Source organism: Pygoscelis adeliae, unplaced genomic scaffold (assembly GCF_000699105.1).
Source record: "Pygoscelis adeliae isolate BGI_AS28 unplaced genomic scaffold, ASM69910v1 Scaffold22, whole genome shotgun sequence".
Lineage (NCBI taxonomy): Eukaryota > Metazoa > Chordata > Aves > Sphenisciformes > Spheniscidae > Pygoscelis > Pygoscelis adeliae.
In genome coordinates, this window is record NW_008824350.1 from 2619857 (window position 1) to 2633790 (window position 13934).

General features: G+C 39.8%; 1 pseudogene; it reads left to right on the plus strand.

Moving 5' to 3' along the window:
• The first annotated feature begins 6358 nt into the window (after window positions 1–6358).
• LOC103912810 overlaps window positions 6359–13934 on the plus strand; it is a 42055-nt pseudogene continuing 34479 nt past the window's right edge.

Below are 13934 nucleotides of genomic sequence, written 5' to 3' on the forward strand. Positions count from 1 at the left end.
TCAGCAGGAGCATGTGGAATGATAGCTGGACTCTTTTGCCTACCAGCCCCAAATTCTCCCACAGTTAGCTCCCCGGACAACTGCAAAGCCTTTTGGAACACCTGAGAAATGGCTTTGTTTTGTTAGCAGCCATGTGAAGTCGCGCATGTCGCATCACTGAGACCACATCCCATGGGCAGCTGGCACGAGACATGGATGATAGCTCAATCTCAGATGGCACAAAATGCAGGTTTGTGGGGTGTCCGTGTGACTCCCAACAGAGCCTGGGTTTGTTAAGCACTGCTTGCATGACCTACCAGGTGCCCTGGAAAGGCTGTCACTCAATCCTCCTAGTGACAACACACTGTATATAGGGCAAGATAGACTGCCATGCGCACCTCTTCAGATTGCACAATGGATCACAAGGCTTGAAGTCAACATGGCAATGGGAACATGGCTTCTGCACATGTGGAGACATACTGGATGCAAGAACTTCTGCAACAGCCAGGCCTTTCTCATGCAAGAAAGAAGGACAAGGAATTTCAGCACTGCAAGATTAGCTGGAGCAAGTGCATCACCTAACCCTGTGCTTTCTCTTCCTCTTCAGCCTGCAAGTGGGACGGGAAATGCCCACAGTGCCTGGCAGCCTTTCCTCTGTTGGGTACACATTCCCTAAGGATCTCCTTTTCCCACAGCTTGTGTTTTCTCACCAGGGCTCTCATACTGGAGGCAGCCACCTGCTCCAGTTTGTGGTGCTCCCAGGGGCTGACAGCAGGAGGAGAAGGGAGCTGCATCTTTTAGGGCAAAATCGCTTGGCTGTTTCTGTCCCTCTTGGTTAATTAATGGGAAGGGACTTAATTCTCTTGCAGTACTGCATCAGATGTGGGCTCTGGTCTCACAGTGTACTGTCCTATCCTCTTCTGTAACATAGAAAATGACAGAAAAGTTAGGAATTTCATCATACCAAAACCTGAGCCATTGCCATGTTGAGAAAAGCAGTCTCCTGATGTCTGCTGAAACACTCTGGCTATGCCGCTTTTGTCTGAAAAGGCAATGCACTCAGAAAGGTGCCATGCTCACCCTTACACTGAGGAAGTAAAAGGGATCTGCTTAGCAATGGAGAAGGCTTTGAGGAACCGTCAGAATCAGTGGCAAACCTGTCACCTGCATTGGGGTCCCCTGATCCTGCCTGTGGCTCTCAAATAACAGTCCTCACGGGAAACCACGTTTCTCTCTCTATAGTCAGCAAATGCACCCTAGTGACCAACAGTTTTACGCATGGACTAGATTCTTCATAGAATCATAGAATCATTAAGGTTGGAAAAGACCTCTAAGATCATCGAGTCCAACCATCAACCCACCACCACCATGCCCACTAAACCATTTCCCTAAGTGCCGCATCTACACGTCTTTTAAATACTTCCAGGGATGGTGACTCAGCCACTTCCCTGGGCAGCCTGTTCCAATGTTTAATCACCCTTTCAGTAAAGGAATTTTTCTTGTAATGTACTTTATCCCTTGGAGCTAACTGCAATGAATACCGGAAATTTAAAGTTGATGATAGCATATGATGTCCCATATGTTAGACAAGAAAAGGAAGCTCAAAGGCATACCCCACCAGCACTTGCTGATTTTATTAAGATACTAAGATACCGTTAACTTACTGCGGCTGAAAAGGTTTAGGAGGCAGTTATTTCAGGATAAGTTGCTTTAGGAGTCCCAATGTCTTTTAGTGTTTGATGGGAGACCACAGTGACACTGGTAAAAACTAGGATCCTACACAGGGCATGCCTTACAAAAAGAAAGACTAATTTAAGAACTTTATATATAAGCTCAGTAATAAAAAAGTATTGCACTTATGCACATGCATAGGTCTCCTACTAGTCACATCTATCAGAAGAGATTATGTTCTATATAAGAATGACCAGACCAAATAACCTTGCAAATCTGAGCTACTGTCAGTATTTGTCCAGGACATTAAGTACTTTTTGGACTGTTTCTGAAATATTTTCTGAATTTAAGTTTTCTCTGAGCTTGGGTAAAGTTAGTATATATGTAATGACAAATATCTATACCCCATATTTGTCATGGGGAGGAGCATACAGAGCCCTCCTAAAAGCAATATAATACTCCTGGTGGACAGAAACAACCCTTTTTCTGCTGATCTAAATTTATTGTCCAAATTTTCTCAAGCCATTTCATTTTTTCTGTCCTAATGTGTTCATGTTTGAATTACAGATAAATATATACATACCTTTCTCATGATGACCAATATATTTATCTTATTAAAATAAAGGGCATATGGGTCACCAGCAGCAGCAATATGGATCAGGCAAAGATGCACAGCCATTGCCATATTAAAGTCTGATTCTTCTGAATGATATTTGGTGTTGCTACCATGGAGATTGCTATGATCTCTCGATTTCTGACATGAACTCGAACATTTCTGCTTTTATTCAGATGAGCCACCATGTATTATTATTTTTAATATGCCTGAAGCATCATAGTGCTATGAGTCACATTAGGTGCATCTTCCTGTATCCCTGGAGAGTAGAAGATGGCTGTTTCTAGTAAAGATACTGATCAGGAGTAAACCAGAAGGGCTTTCAGAGAAGCTGGACCCTCCCTTTCTCCTATGTTCAGAAAGGTGGTCTGGGAAATATGAGGGGAAGATGTGCTGAAGCAAGAGGGGCATGATATGAAAAAGCTCATGATATAGGTATGAGACATAAAGGAGAGTCTGTAGGCTGCAGAGGAGCTGGAAAGGATGGGAAAGAGGCTGAAGAGGGTTATCATCAAGAACAATTGAGAAAGGTCAAAAGAAAACACACAATCTAGCTGATCTTTTATTTGTCCTGAGCTGTCACTTTAATAGATCTTTGAATAATTGACTCTGATCCAACCCATGTCTTTGAGCATTAATGTTAAAATTGGCCTAGCTCAGTCACTGGTTGTAGTTTTAGATCATCTTGATTGTAGTCTTAGACACCATCAGACCAGTCAGGAAAAAGAAAAAACTATTACAGAAAAAAGCCTCAAACGACAACCAGTTCAAGGCAGAGCAACTTTGGGTGATCTGCATCTCACCAGTAGCTCACCAGCTGACAGATAGACTGTCAGCCATTGTCATAAGTGTGGGTATCTAAGGGTGGCCCAGAATAGTTTTTCCGCTCCTTGAGCTGCACTAAATGTATCATTTGACCTCTGGGGCTCTGCCCCACAAGTCAGGAGTGCGTTACCTTCAGATAGTTGTAGCAGTCCTCTCCTCTCTGTCCTTCCCTCTGACATTCCTCATTTGTCTCAAACATGTCTCAGATGCTTATGAAGCAGCTCCTGAACTTCCACAGATTGCAGCCTGGGGTTTCACGGACAACCCAACTTCATATTTCTCCCTTAATACGCCTGGGCATGAGCTACCACTTTTTTTTCATAAAGCACAGCCTATGCTTTATGAAAAGCAGTCCCAAGTCAAGCTGTCCCGTTGATGATCACAGGGCCCTTAGGTGATCCCGAACTGGAATATGGCAGGAAGTTTGTACTTGTACTGGTACTTGCAGCATTGTATTTTGCATTTTCTGCCACCCTGGTTATCGCAAAACCTTTTCTTCGTTATTTGAATGAATCCATGAGAGGATTTTTCATTTGTATGCTAATAGAGCTTTTGCCCAAGGGTGTTTTGCAGCTTCACATTGTGACAGGGTGAATCACGTGTTAACAACACAACCAGTGCCTCAATGTCAGGTTTCCTCAGCACCAGTAACTTTGGAAACAAGTGATTAAAGAGGATATACTGATTACTCAGGGTGGGATTCACCTCGCCTGCCTTCAGCCATTCAGAAGTTAGGTGTCAAGCATGACCTGGGCATTTAGGCTTCTCCAGAAGAATCCAATACAGAGGTGCTTAGTCACTACCTGTAGTTGCCATGCTTGCTTTTTCCTCCATTCAGTAAACACAGGCTACTGGCTTCAACTAGAAGTCTAACTTTTAGATTACTTAATTTAGGTGAGGTCAAGCCTATCCTAAATGCGTGCCTTGTGAAACGGCCATGTTTGCCTCAAAAGGAATAGTGCTTCATAGAGAAAAGCAATTTGAACTTTGAACTAATTTTGGAAATTCAATACCAGTGCCAGCTTTGAGTCAAAGGCTGCCTCTGACCTGAGCTTAAAGAACAGGTATTTCATATAGGGAAGTCTTGAGTCAGGAAAGAAGAGTTAGTTGTTAGGCAACAAGCAACTCTTAGTCACCTTCCTAAGGGGTGCTGGAGGCTTCTTCACTCCCTCGTTTCCTTTTGTCTTAAAACCAAAGGTGCAATATGACACACATGAATGAAAACCAGCTCTCATGCAAAAACCTCACACCCATTAGCTTCCACACGTTGCAGAAACAATACCTGGAGCTGATAACCTTTCTGGGGCACAATTGCAAAGAAATTGTAGCTAACATTCTCATTCCTCTGTTGTGATACCGCACCCCTTCTAAGCACTTCAATCAAGGATGCAGATAAGCCATAGCAGTAGAAATAGAAAATATATGTGCTTTTGTGTGTACAGTTACTTTTCTCTAAACTATTTCTGGTCACCATTTTTACCGAAAAAAAAGGCAGATTCTAAAATTTTTTTTACAGAAGTACAAGTGGTCATACTAAGCAAAGCATCGGCCAAAGCAGGGGAGAGGCTTGTGACTATCCTTTGCCTATTGCTGTAGTTTATCTAATTCTGGTTTCAATTAAGCAGTTCCTGTTCCATCAAAAAGTTTCAATACAATGAAGGTGAGAAAGGAAGTTCGCAGCAAACCTTTCCCTTGCACAATGTGATAAAATAAATGTGCTTATTTAATTTAAAAAAAAAATCAGAAAAGGTAGGCATAAAATTAAACCTAAGAAATCAAACTTTTCCAAGGATGGAATACTGCAGGTAAGATGAGCCAACTGTCTTAACTTGTTCTCCTTGTAACACCAGCTTTTCACATTGATTCCTCTGTGCATATAAGAAAAGTATGTAATGAGACTGCTGGAAGTGATTGGGTTTGTGTCTAGTTTCTGTGAGTCAAGGTCCTTGTACAACACTCATTGCTACAGTCAGGATGGCTGTGATTTCATACTTATACAGGTCTCTAAAGGAAGCATCGTGCTTTGTCATCCTATTAATCTCAGGTCCTTTCATAAGCACCACTTTTAATCTTTTGGGAGGACTTTCAATACAAATGTATGTGTGCCTAATAATGCTTGCATAATGTATTAGAAAATTTAATCACTGAGTTTCCTAGAGGTGTGCTGAACACATGCAGATCCTCATTAGATAAAAAAAAATCATAAAATGTATGTGATCAGTCCATTAAATTCCAATATCTGCTAGCAATGCCCAGCCAGCTGGTGATTTGAATAAAGTTGCTCAGAAATCTGAATGTTTTTTGCATCAGAAAATGACAGTTCCAAATTGGGAAAAACAAAAATGAAGAATTAAAATCTCCTAAAACATGAAATTATTTTAGGAAATTGTTGAAATGTTTCACGATTTTTCAAGGTGAAATGTTTGAATCTCATTTAAATTTGTTAAGATGCATACTGTATTAAATGTAAAGCTCAGAAATAAGTAAAGCATTTCAAATGGAAAAGTAATACATTGTGCTTTACAGTAGGGAGCACAGAAATGTTGCTTATCAAATTTCTCCCTTCTTTCATTTCTTTTGGGGTAGAACACTACAATGAAAACAAACACATATGCACAAATCATCAGGCAACAGCACTTTTCAGGGAAAAATATTCCTTCAGAAGAATTCTTAGCATCTTCATACATAAATGTCTTCCTTCTAATTACCACCCCCAACTTCTTTTATTTATTTTTTATTATGAAGGCAACAGTGCATGGAATTCAGGGTCTTTACATGGAGACAATAGGTAGACGTGTCTGTTAGGCTATTATTATCATCACTTTTAGATTATCGCCGTAAGGGTACCTCTCATAGATCATAGAATCATAGAACAGTTTGGGTTGGAAGGGACCTCTAAAGGTCATCTAGTCCAACCCCCCTGCTCTATCAGATCATCAGTCAGGTTATCACCGTTATTACACTTCTGCAAGCCCCCAGGTGGGAACGATTTGGTCTCTCAGCATGATCTGCTCAGTCACGAGACCTGCAGATATGAATGTTCACACCTTACAAAAGACGTGCTCTTTGGACAAGTAACGTGGGTGGGAAATTTTCCTGTTTCAGAAATCATGGAGGGGTGGAGCTCTGACTCAATGTAATAAAACACCTGTTCAGCAACTTCTGACACACTTCAAGGCTGTAAATATGTTTCAGGAGGTACTGGCAACTGTGGAGCTTAATACTGAGGTGCCATTTGCAGCACCTGCTTTTAATGCAGCAGCGATCTCGATGGCATCAACCTCTGCTTTCCCTCCGGTAAGTGGAAAACAGAACAAGCCTGGCAGGGGTCTCTGAGGATTTGATTCAGATTTGTTCCCAGACTATGAACAGGTCAAGTCCACTCTTACCTGTAGGACATAAATCTCCAGGAAAACAAGATTGTTCTTCCTTGGCTATTTGCAGCTATGAGGACCTGGGGTCAATATCTATCCATATAGCACAGAAACAGCTGCCATTTTCCTGGCACATTCATTTTATCCACCACAAACAATGAGGAGGTGCGAATTGCCCATTCCACATTGCAATTCCACATTGAGGAGGTGAAATAGGTAGAAAAATTGGTCTTTACTCTCTTTTCATCCCTTGTTCTCCTTCCCTCAACAGCATTCAAGCAGCAAGTCAAGCCCCTTGGAAAATAAAGAAAGAAAATGGATGATGCACTACGTAACCCCGAGAGATGCTGATGATAAGGTACCAACTTCAGCAATCTAAAAATAGGTGGGACTAAACCAATATTTTTTTGAGAAGGGTAGGATCTTTTTTTTTCCAAATTTGGTTATTAAAGATCCACATGCTTATTTAGAAATAGGAACATTTCATGAAAGAAAATTTTCTTTAGGTGAAACATCTGCATTCCTTTTTTTTTTTAATTCCATTCCTTTATCTCCTTACACAAAGTGTGTTATTTTCATGGTTTTATTCCTTAGGGAAATAATGCTATTTATCTTCATTGACTTTAATAGAGTTTTAGCGCAGCATGAATGGAGAACGTTGCCAGTGTTGGAAAGTCAGAGCATGGTTGTTGGCGATCCTTTGGGTTTTGGTCATTAATGCCAGTTTCCAGAACAAATGCCCGCTTTGATCACTGTGTAACTCATCACAACAAAAGAAGAACAACTCTAGCAACCTTTGTAGGGCCTGTGACAGAGATATATTTGCATCAAACACGTACCAGCTATATCAGTGATGATTTTTGTCTCCACTCTCTGTTAGCTTGCAGCTGACTATACTTTGTGTCAAGCTGCCTCAAAGTAAAACCAGGTGGCTCCAAACAAAAAGCTAACTTACTTTTGATGATATCTTAAATGGCATGTGATTCAAGTGCCTATAGCTCATAGGAAACCTGTATTTTTAATTTCTTGTTTGTGCAACCGGACTTCCAAATAAATAGAAAACTACAAACATAGTTTTGCTAATGTATGTCACAACCTTATCAAACTGGTTGATCAAACAAATCTCTTGTTAGTAGCTTTCTGGCACCTCCTACAGATGGAAATTAGTGTACAAAAAGGGTGACAAACTATCGGTGGGGGGTGAAACAATGTAAATGGCAAAGTAGCATAACCAAAACTGGCATGGCATTTAAGTGTTCATAATTCACTCTGTGTGTGTGTGCTAAAGCTCAGCAAGGGTACATACTAAAGCAGGAAAACCAACTATTGGAGAGTGTGATGACACAATTTCTGTAGCATTTTGGTAATGATTTAATGTATTTATACTGAAGTTGTGTTTTGGTTTAGAATATCCATGACTAAAAGCATCCAACCCTTCTTTACCACTAAGGCAGTTATATGTATATAAAGATCGTTAGAATTCAGCACATGTTTTTGCATGTACGTAAAGTAATATAAAAAAAAACACCTGTGGCCATAAACCCCTGCATATAGGGGCTCTGGGACCCTTTCCACAGCTTTATTTCGTTGTTCTTGTCATAATTTCTCCTTATCCAATGAACCTCTGAAAGTTCTGTTTGCTATCCACAGGTGTTTAACAAGCAAGGCATTCTCAGACACTCTTTATTTGCCTCCTGGCTTTTGAATATGTCTTCTCTTCTCTGTAATAAAGCTTGGCAGAAAACTGGCATTAAAGGCACAGACTTGTGCAAGCTGGCCAATTTCTGCTTCTTACTGGCATTGGGTTTCCTGGGCAACTTTCGGTAATTCCCTTGATTTTTGCAAGCCATAGCTTGCCACCTGCAACAGGAGGATAATCATTAATAGAGAGGTGTTATAAAGGATAACATGTTTATAGCAGATCTTGAGTCCCAGAACAAGTGAACAGGTCCAAAACTTTCCTTAATGCTAATGTTCAAATATTTGCCCAAGTACTTGCTTCAGTTCGAGAGGACTTTGCGTAGCTGTGTGATAAACTGAATAGTTACCTGATTGGGTTTAGAAAAACATGCCCAGGGGCTGTGCATGGAATTTAGCTGTGTTGCCTACCTACAATGTAAAGCCAAAAATGCCCCACTGCTAAATTTTCAGGAAAATGTTACAGCCTTGTGAAACTTCCTTCATATTTTAAAATGGATAGGAGCATCAAGAGAGCATCTCTTTAGCTGTTTCAGGGAGTCATGAGTTGACAGTTTGCACATGAATAGAGGAAAGATGAAACATACTAAAGGAAGATCATAAATAGTTGTGACTAAGGTAGCCCATAATGACAGTAAATCTAAAAAATTTATCACTTGATATTATTTGTTAGTGCATTGTCTTATACAGAATAATTTGTTATTTCCAAAAATGAGAAAAAAAAGTTATTTTCCTTGGCAAATTATCAGCTTAAAAAAAATAGTTGTTGGTTCATCATCTGTGAATGCACTGAAAACTTATATACAGTAATGCAAAGAGCAAGAAATTAGGAAGCATAATCTCAGCTCAAGATTAGTAGTATTAACATAGGGCAGGGAGGCTCACCAAAGTATTCTGCTGGACACGAAAACAGAAAACAGAGAAGAACTAGGAGAATTTTAATCAGTTTTTGATTTATGTAAGTGATACACATAAAGTGATGCACATTCCTTAACTGTTTGCTGCAAAACTAGACAAAGCCCTGACCAAGGGCCCTGTCACCCTTCCCTCTTAAAAAAAGTATCTGCGATTGAATGTGTCATGCAAGGTTACCTTTTGTAGGGGTAACAACGAGCCTTTAAGCAAGGCTGTTCAGTCTGACCATCACTCTGTCATTGCAGGGATTAGTTCAGAGGTTCAGGGTACACAGATTTATCTTTGTTAGAGGGGACTGCAGGAGGATTTGCTCATCTGTTCTGTGGATTCTCAAATATTTTTTTGCTTTATTCTAGGTATCAGGAATTGCTCCTGGCTTAATATGGAATGCAAATTTTGTGCTGAAAAAGGCTCTTTATGATAATTAGTCACTCATAGATAGTTGATTACATTACCAACTCCCTGAACTAACCATTTTTTTAATGTAACACAAATGGTACTCATCAGCAGAAACACATTTGCTTTTTAGTTTATTAGTGTTGTTCAATGTATTATTGCAATGAAATGATGACTAGAGGGAAAAGACGATTAGTTGCATTACTTCCGTTGATGGCACCAGGGACTTGAACTTCAGTTATAAGAAGTTGTTATTTTGCTCTTTGAATTTTCTGGAGTAGTTTTCATGTCTGGCATTTGGCCATCAGAAAAGTATTCTATGAAGTAATTTTTCATTAACTGCCTTCTCTAAGGAGGATAAGTCTCCTTTTCATTTGTCTCAGAGATTTTCTTTATAGTTAATAGTTCTCTTAATAGTTAGCAGTTCTCTTCAAAAGCGTTGGTGTCGCGAATTATGATGATGATCACTGAATATTGTTCCTCCTTTGATGCCCTAAGGAGGGAGTGAAAATGTTTTCTAGAACAGATTGTTTTTTTCCTGAAGGACTTTGATTTGGGTGCTATGGCCATCTGAGTGTTATACTGAGATAAAGTGAGAGTGGTTCAGAGTACAGACTGGTTCTGAGTGGTGTGAAAACCGTTTTCTAACTGGTAAAAATGTTGAGAATATGGAGATAAAACTAGCATTTTCATTATTCCTTCAAATTTAAAGTAATCATTGTTCTTGGGGGCAGGCTAATACCAGAAGGGATTTTGCTAATAAACCATGCTGACCCTATTAATAGACCCAAGGAGTGAGGCTCAGGCTGAGGGAAGCTCAGCCATGACTTGCCTGGTTGCATGTTCTCTGCCACAAAACATGCTTACTGAATGCATCTCTCAGGTTCACATCACTAGCTCCTTCCTCTATTGTTAATTCCTTGAGTCTCTTTTTCCATTCTCTGTCTTGTGGTCTTTGTTCTGTGACTGAATGCTGGGTGTGCTCTGGCTGACATAGCCTGTATCTTGCTGTCTCACAGGACTCAGATTTCTCAGGCAATATGGTGAGATTTTCTCTTGGTACGCAGAGTTTCCATGCACAGCTCACTAGCTTTTCTCTTACACAGGCCCTACTCAGAGCTCTCCTCCTGGAGGTGAGAAATAATTCTTGCTTCTCATTCAATCAAATTTCTAATCTGTTCATTATGGCTGATCAGGTACTCTGCGCTATTGTTCCCTTGGCAAGCCCTTCAAATTTAAATAAACTCCTGCTCTTTGCACCAAGCCATCTTCCTATGATACCACATATCCCCATCCACTTTCTCACCATGATTCCACATGAAAATAGGTCTGAACCCTTGCATAATCTTTGACGCTATCTAATCTGTGTAGTATGTTACTGTTCTTCATGAAAACGCTGGGTATGTTCTATTGTTTGGGTTTTTTTTTTTTCCTTCCTAATATAGCCCTCCCATACTTTAAGTTTCTTACCAGTTTGTCTTCATTTGCATGCAAAGTATGAGGTTCTTGTGATGCATTCTTCACATAACCTCTACTCTAGTCTGCTGCAATGGCACTCAGGAATGAGTGCTGCTTTTTGTAAATGTGTCTTCACAGAACCCACACTTGTTTCTGTTTCTGTCATTCTACTTCTTAAAAAGTCACGGTCGTTCATACACGTCTCTGACAATCTTTAAAAACACATGTTCCAAAATGCTGGCTGAAGGACTGGTGCCACTAAAGAAGGCTAAGAAAGTACCAACACTGAATGCAATTCCTTTAACTCTTTCCTTTATTTCTCCTGAAATATGTCTGCTGAAGTCTTTATGTATTGCTCTAACTTGAGTACAATTTTTGAGAAAGATATAGAAACAAATGGACAAACCCAATGACTGTTTGTTCTTCAAGAACAAAACAGGTTGAGGTAAGAAGACACAGAGTTTTTCCTTGCTGATGAAAAAGGAGTGCTCTAACAATAACGGTTGAAACAACAGTGTGGAGCTGGCTCAGCCCGGATTTTGATAATGCTGAGATCTTACCTAAACAGCCCTATAAAATATCCTGTGCCCTACATATGACTTCAAGCAACAGTGATTAATTTCCTATTTAGTTTTGGAATACACCTACCCAGAAGCCAAGATCTTCTAGTCCTTGTAGATAAAGAGAATGCATTTGTTCAGCACTTAATAGCCCTCTTGTTGTTTTGGGTGTGCTGCTCCTGTACCTCGCAGCAAAAAGTATTAGCATTTTAACTAGTCAGCTTACTGAAAATATGCTGACATTATGATTCCTGGTTATAAGCTTGAACTCATGGGCAAAGCTTTATGATTATTTTAGGCACTGGTTAACTCTTATTTAATATGCCTTTAAATTACCTGGCATTTTCTCAAAAAATCATTCTTGCCATTTCACTGGATAACTTCATAGCTTGAGAATTACTGTAATTTTTTGCAAACTCCTTTTATGACCTTCATGTCTTTCATCCTCATAGAGATGGAAATGATTTGGGAGGTTAAGCTAAATTTCATCATAATGAATTCCCCGTGGTCCAATGCTTTACACGCTTCAGCTGATGTACTGTCTTCTCTCACTGATTTCTTATGCTTTGACCTTTTTAGCAATCTTTGACTTTTGTCAAAGTAGCAGCACCTGTGAATGCACTTTCTCTTATTTCAGTCGAGAGTTTCTCCCTGTCATTTTAAGGTTTCTCAGGAAATAGATAACATCTCCTAATTATTTCATCATCTTCCACCTGCACTCCTCCATTTTTCACTTCAGATAATCTTTTCAAACTTTTGGTCATTAGCTTTCACAACAGCTTCTTACCTTGGCCACCTTTTGTTGTTGTTTCGTGAGGTGACTTTACTAAGAATTAGTGATCTATTTGCCTTCTGTCATTATCTCAACTGCCTGAATATCAGTGACTACCATCAGGCCTCCACGTCACTGGCCACCTATTGCTTGACACCGATACATACTGTGCCTTCAGCATTATTTGGCTGAATATCTTTCTGCAAATCTATAAGTGTCATCATAATTAGTTTTGTCATTTTATAACTTCCACAGACCCTTGCTATTGGAACTGACACTTTCCTGTTCCCAAATCTACCTTATTGTAATGCTATAACATTTTGGTTTTATTGATGCTTTACTCAGAAGTCCTTAAAAAAATCATTATTATTCCATAACCTGACTCTCTCAAGGTCACTTTTTAATATATATGTTGTACTATTTATATCTTCCCCTCTTCTTGGAGACAGCCAATTCAGAATCTGCTGATAACATCTTTGTATGCAGTCAGCCCTCAGGATTTGACAGACTTCAAAACAGTGTTTTCTTTCCTGTGCAGACCCTCGTCCTCTGGCATTCACTGCAGTCTTACTGTGTTACCCCAACTATCTAACAAGACTTATTCCTATTATATTCACAAATCAGCTTGGGAATTTATTCCTCAATATAGTCTGAAATTTCTGAAATCCCTCCTTTTCTTCTGCTTCTGTTCCTAAACTATGATACAGGTAGCCATCCCCAGTGCTGATTCACCCTTTTCATTCAGTCTCGTGTACAGCCATCGTGCAACTCTCTTCCCTTTCTATAAACTTCAGCTATTTTGTCAAATTTTCCACAACTGTTCCCATGGTCAGGGAATCCAGACAGCCATCTGTGCTGCAGCCATAGTAAGCTTTGCCCATTTTCTGCACCTTTCTGCTGATACCCTAGTTGCTCTAGCTGGTGCTGATGGACATGATGGACATGTTCTCTGAAGATGTAAAATCCCTAAAGCACATGTGATTGGCACAACTTTTACAGATGTAGTTGGTCAGGCCTGGCATCTTCAACAAGGAATTGGAGATAGCTTTCTTTGAGATGGATTGTAGTGAAAACCATGTACTTTGTTATACTACTCCACGTCTATCAATCAGATAACCACATTTGGTAAGGAAAACTTTTGTTCCCACAAAGCAAGCTAGGAGTGTTTGTCCAAAGCTGTGTATTGCCCTGGTGGCCTGAGACGTTCCCTAAGGTGTTAACACTAATCCTTAGACACCTTTCCATCATGAAAATGATTCTTTTAAAAACAAGAGAGAAAACCTAAAAAGATCCCTCTTTTGTTTTCAACCAGAATTGGAGCATTTCAGATTTGTGATTCACCAAATTTTGTGGTATTGTATTGGATGCTGATGATCACGTGTATGATTTAATGTAGCTGGCTAACTGAACTTTCTCAGCTTATTTACCTCCTCTCCACTTTCCTACTCATTCTCTCCTTCCACACTTTCTGTTTGTACGCTTAGGTGACTGCAGGCTTTAGGGGCTGCTGAAGTTTGTGGAGAAAGTGCATTTTGTTGCCTATTGTATTTTTGCTGTGATGCCAACTGGAAGAGATGGCTTCAGCAGAACCTGGGTTCCTTTCAGTGTTTGGTTGTCATTACAATAAATACATGTATCCCAAACTTTAAAGCACATCTCCTTTGTTATTTTTT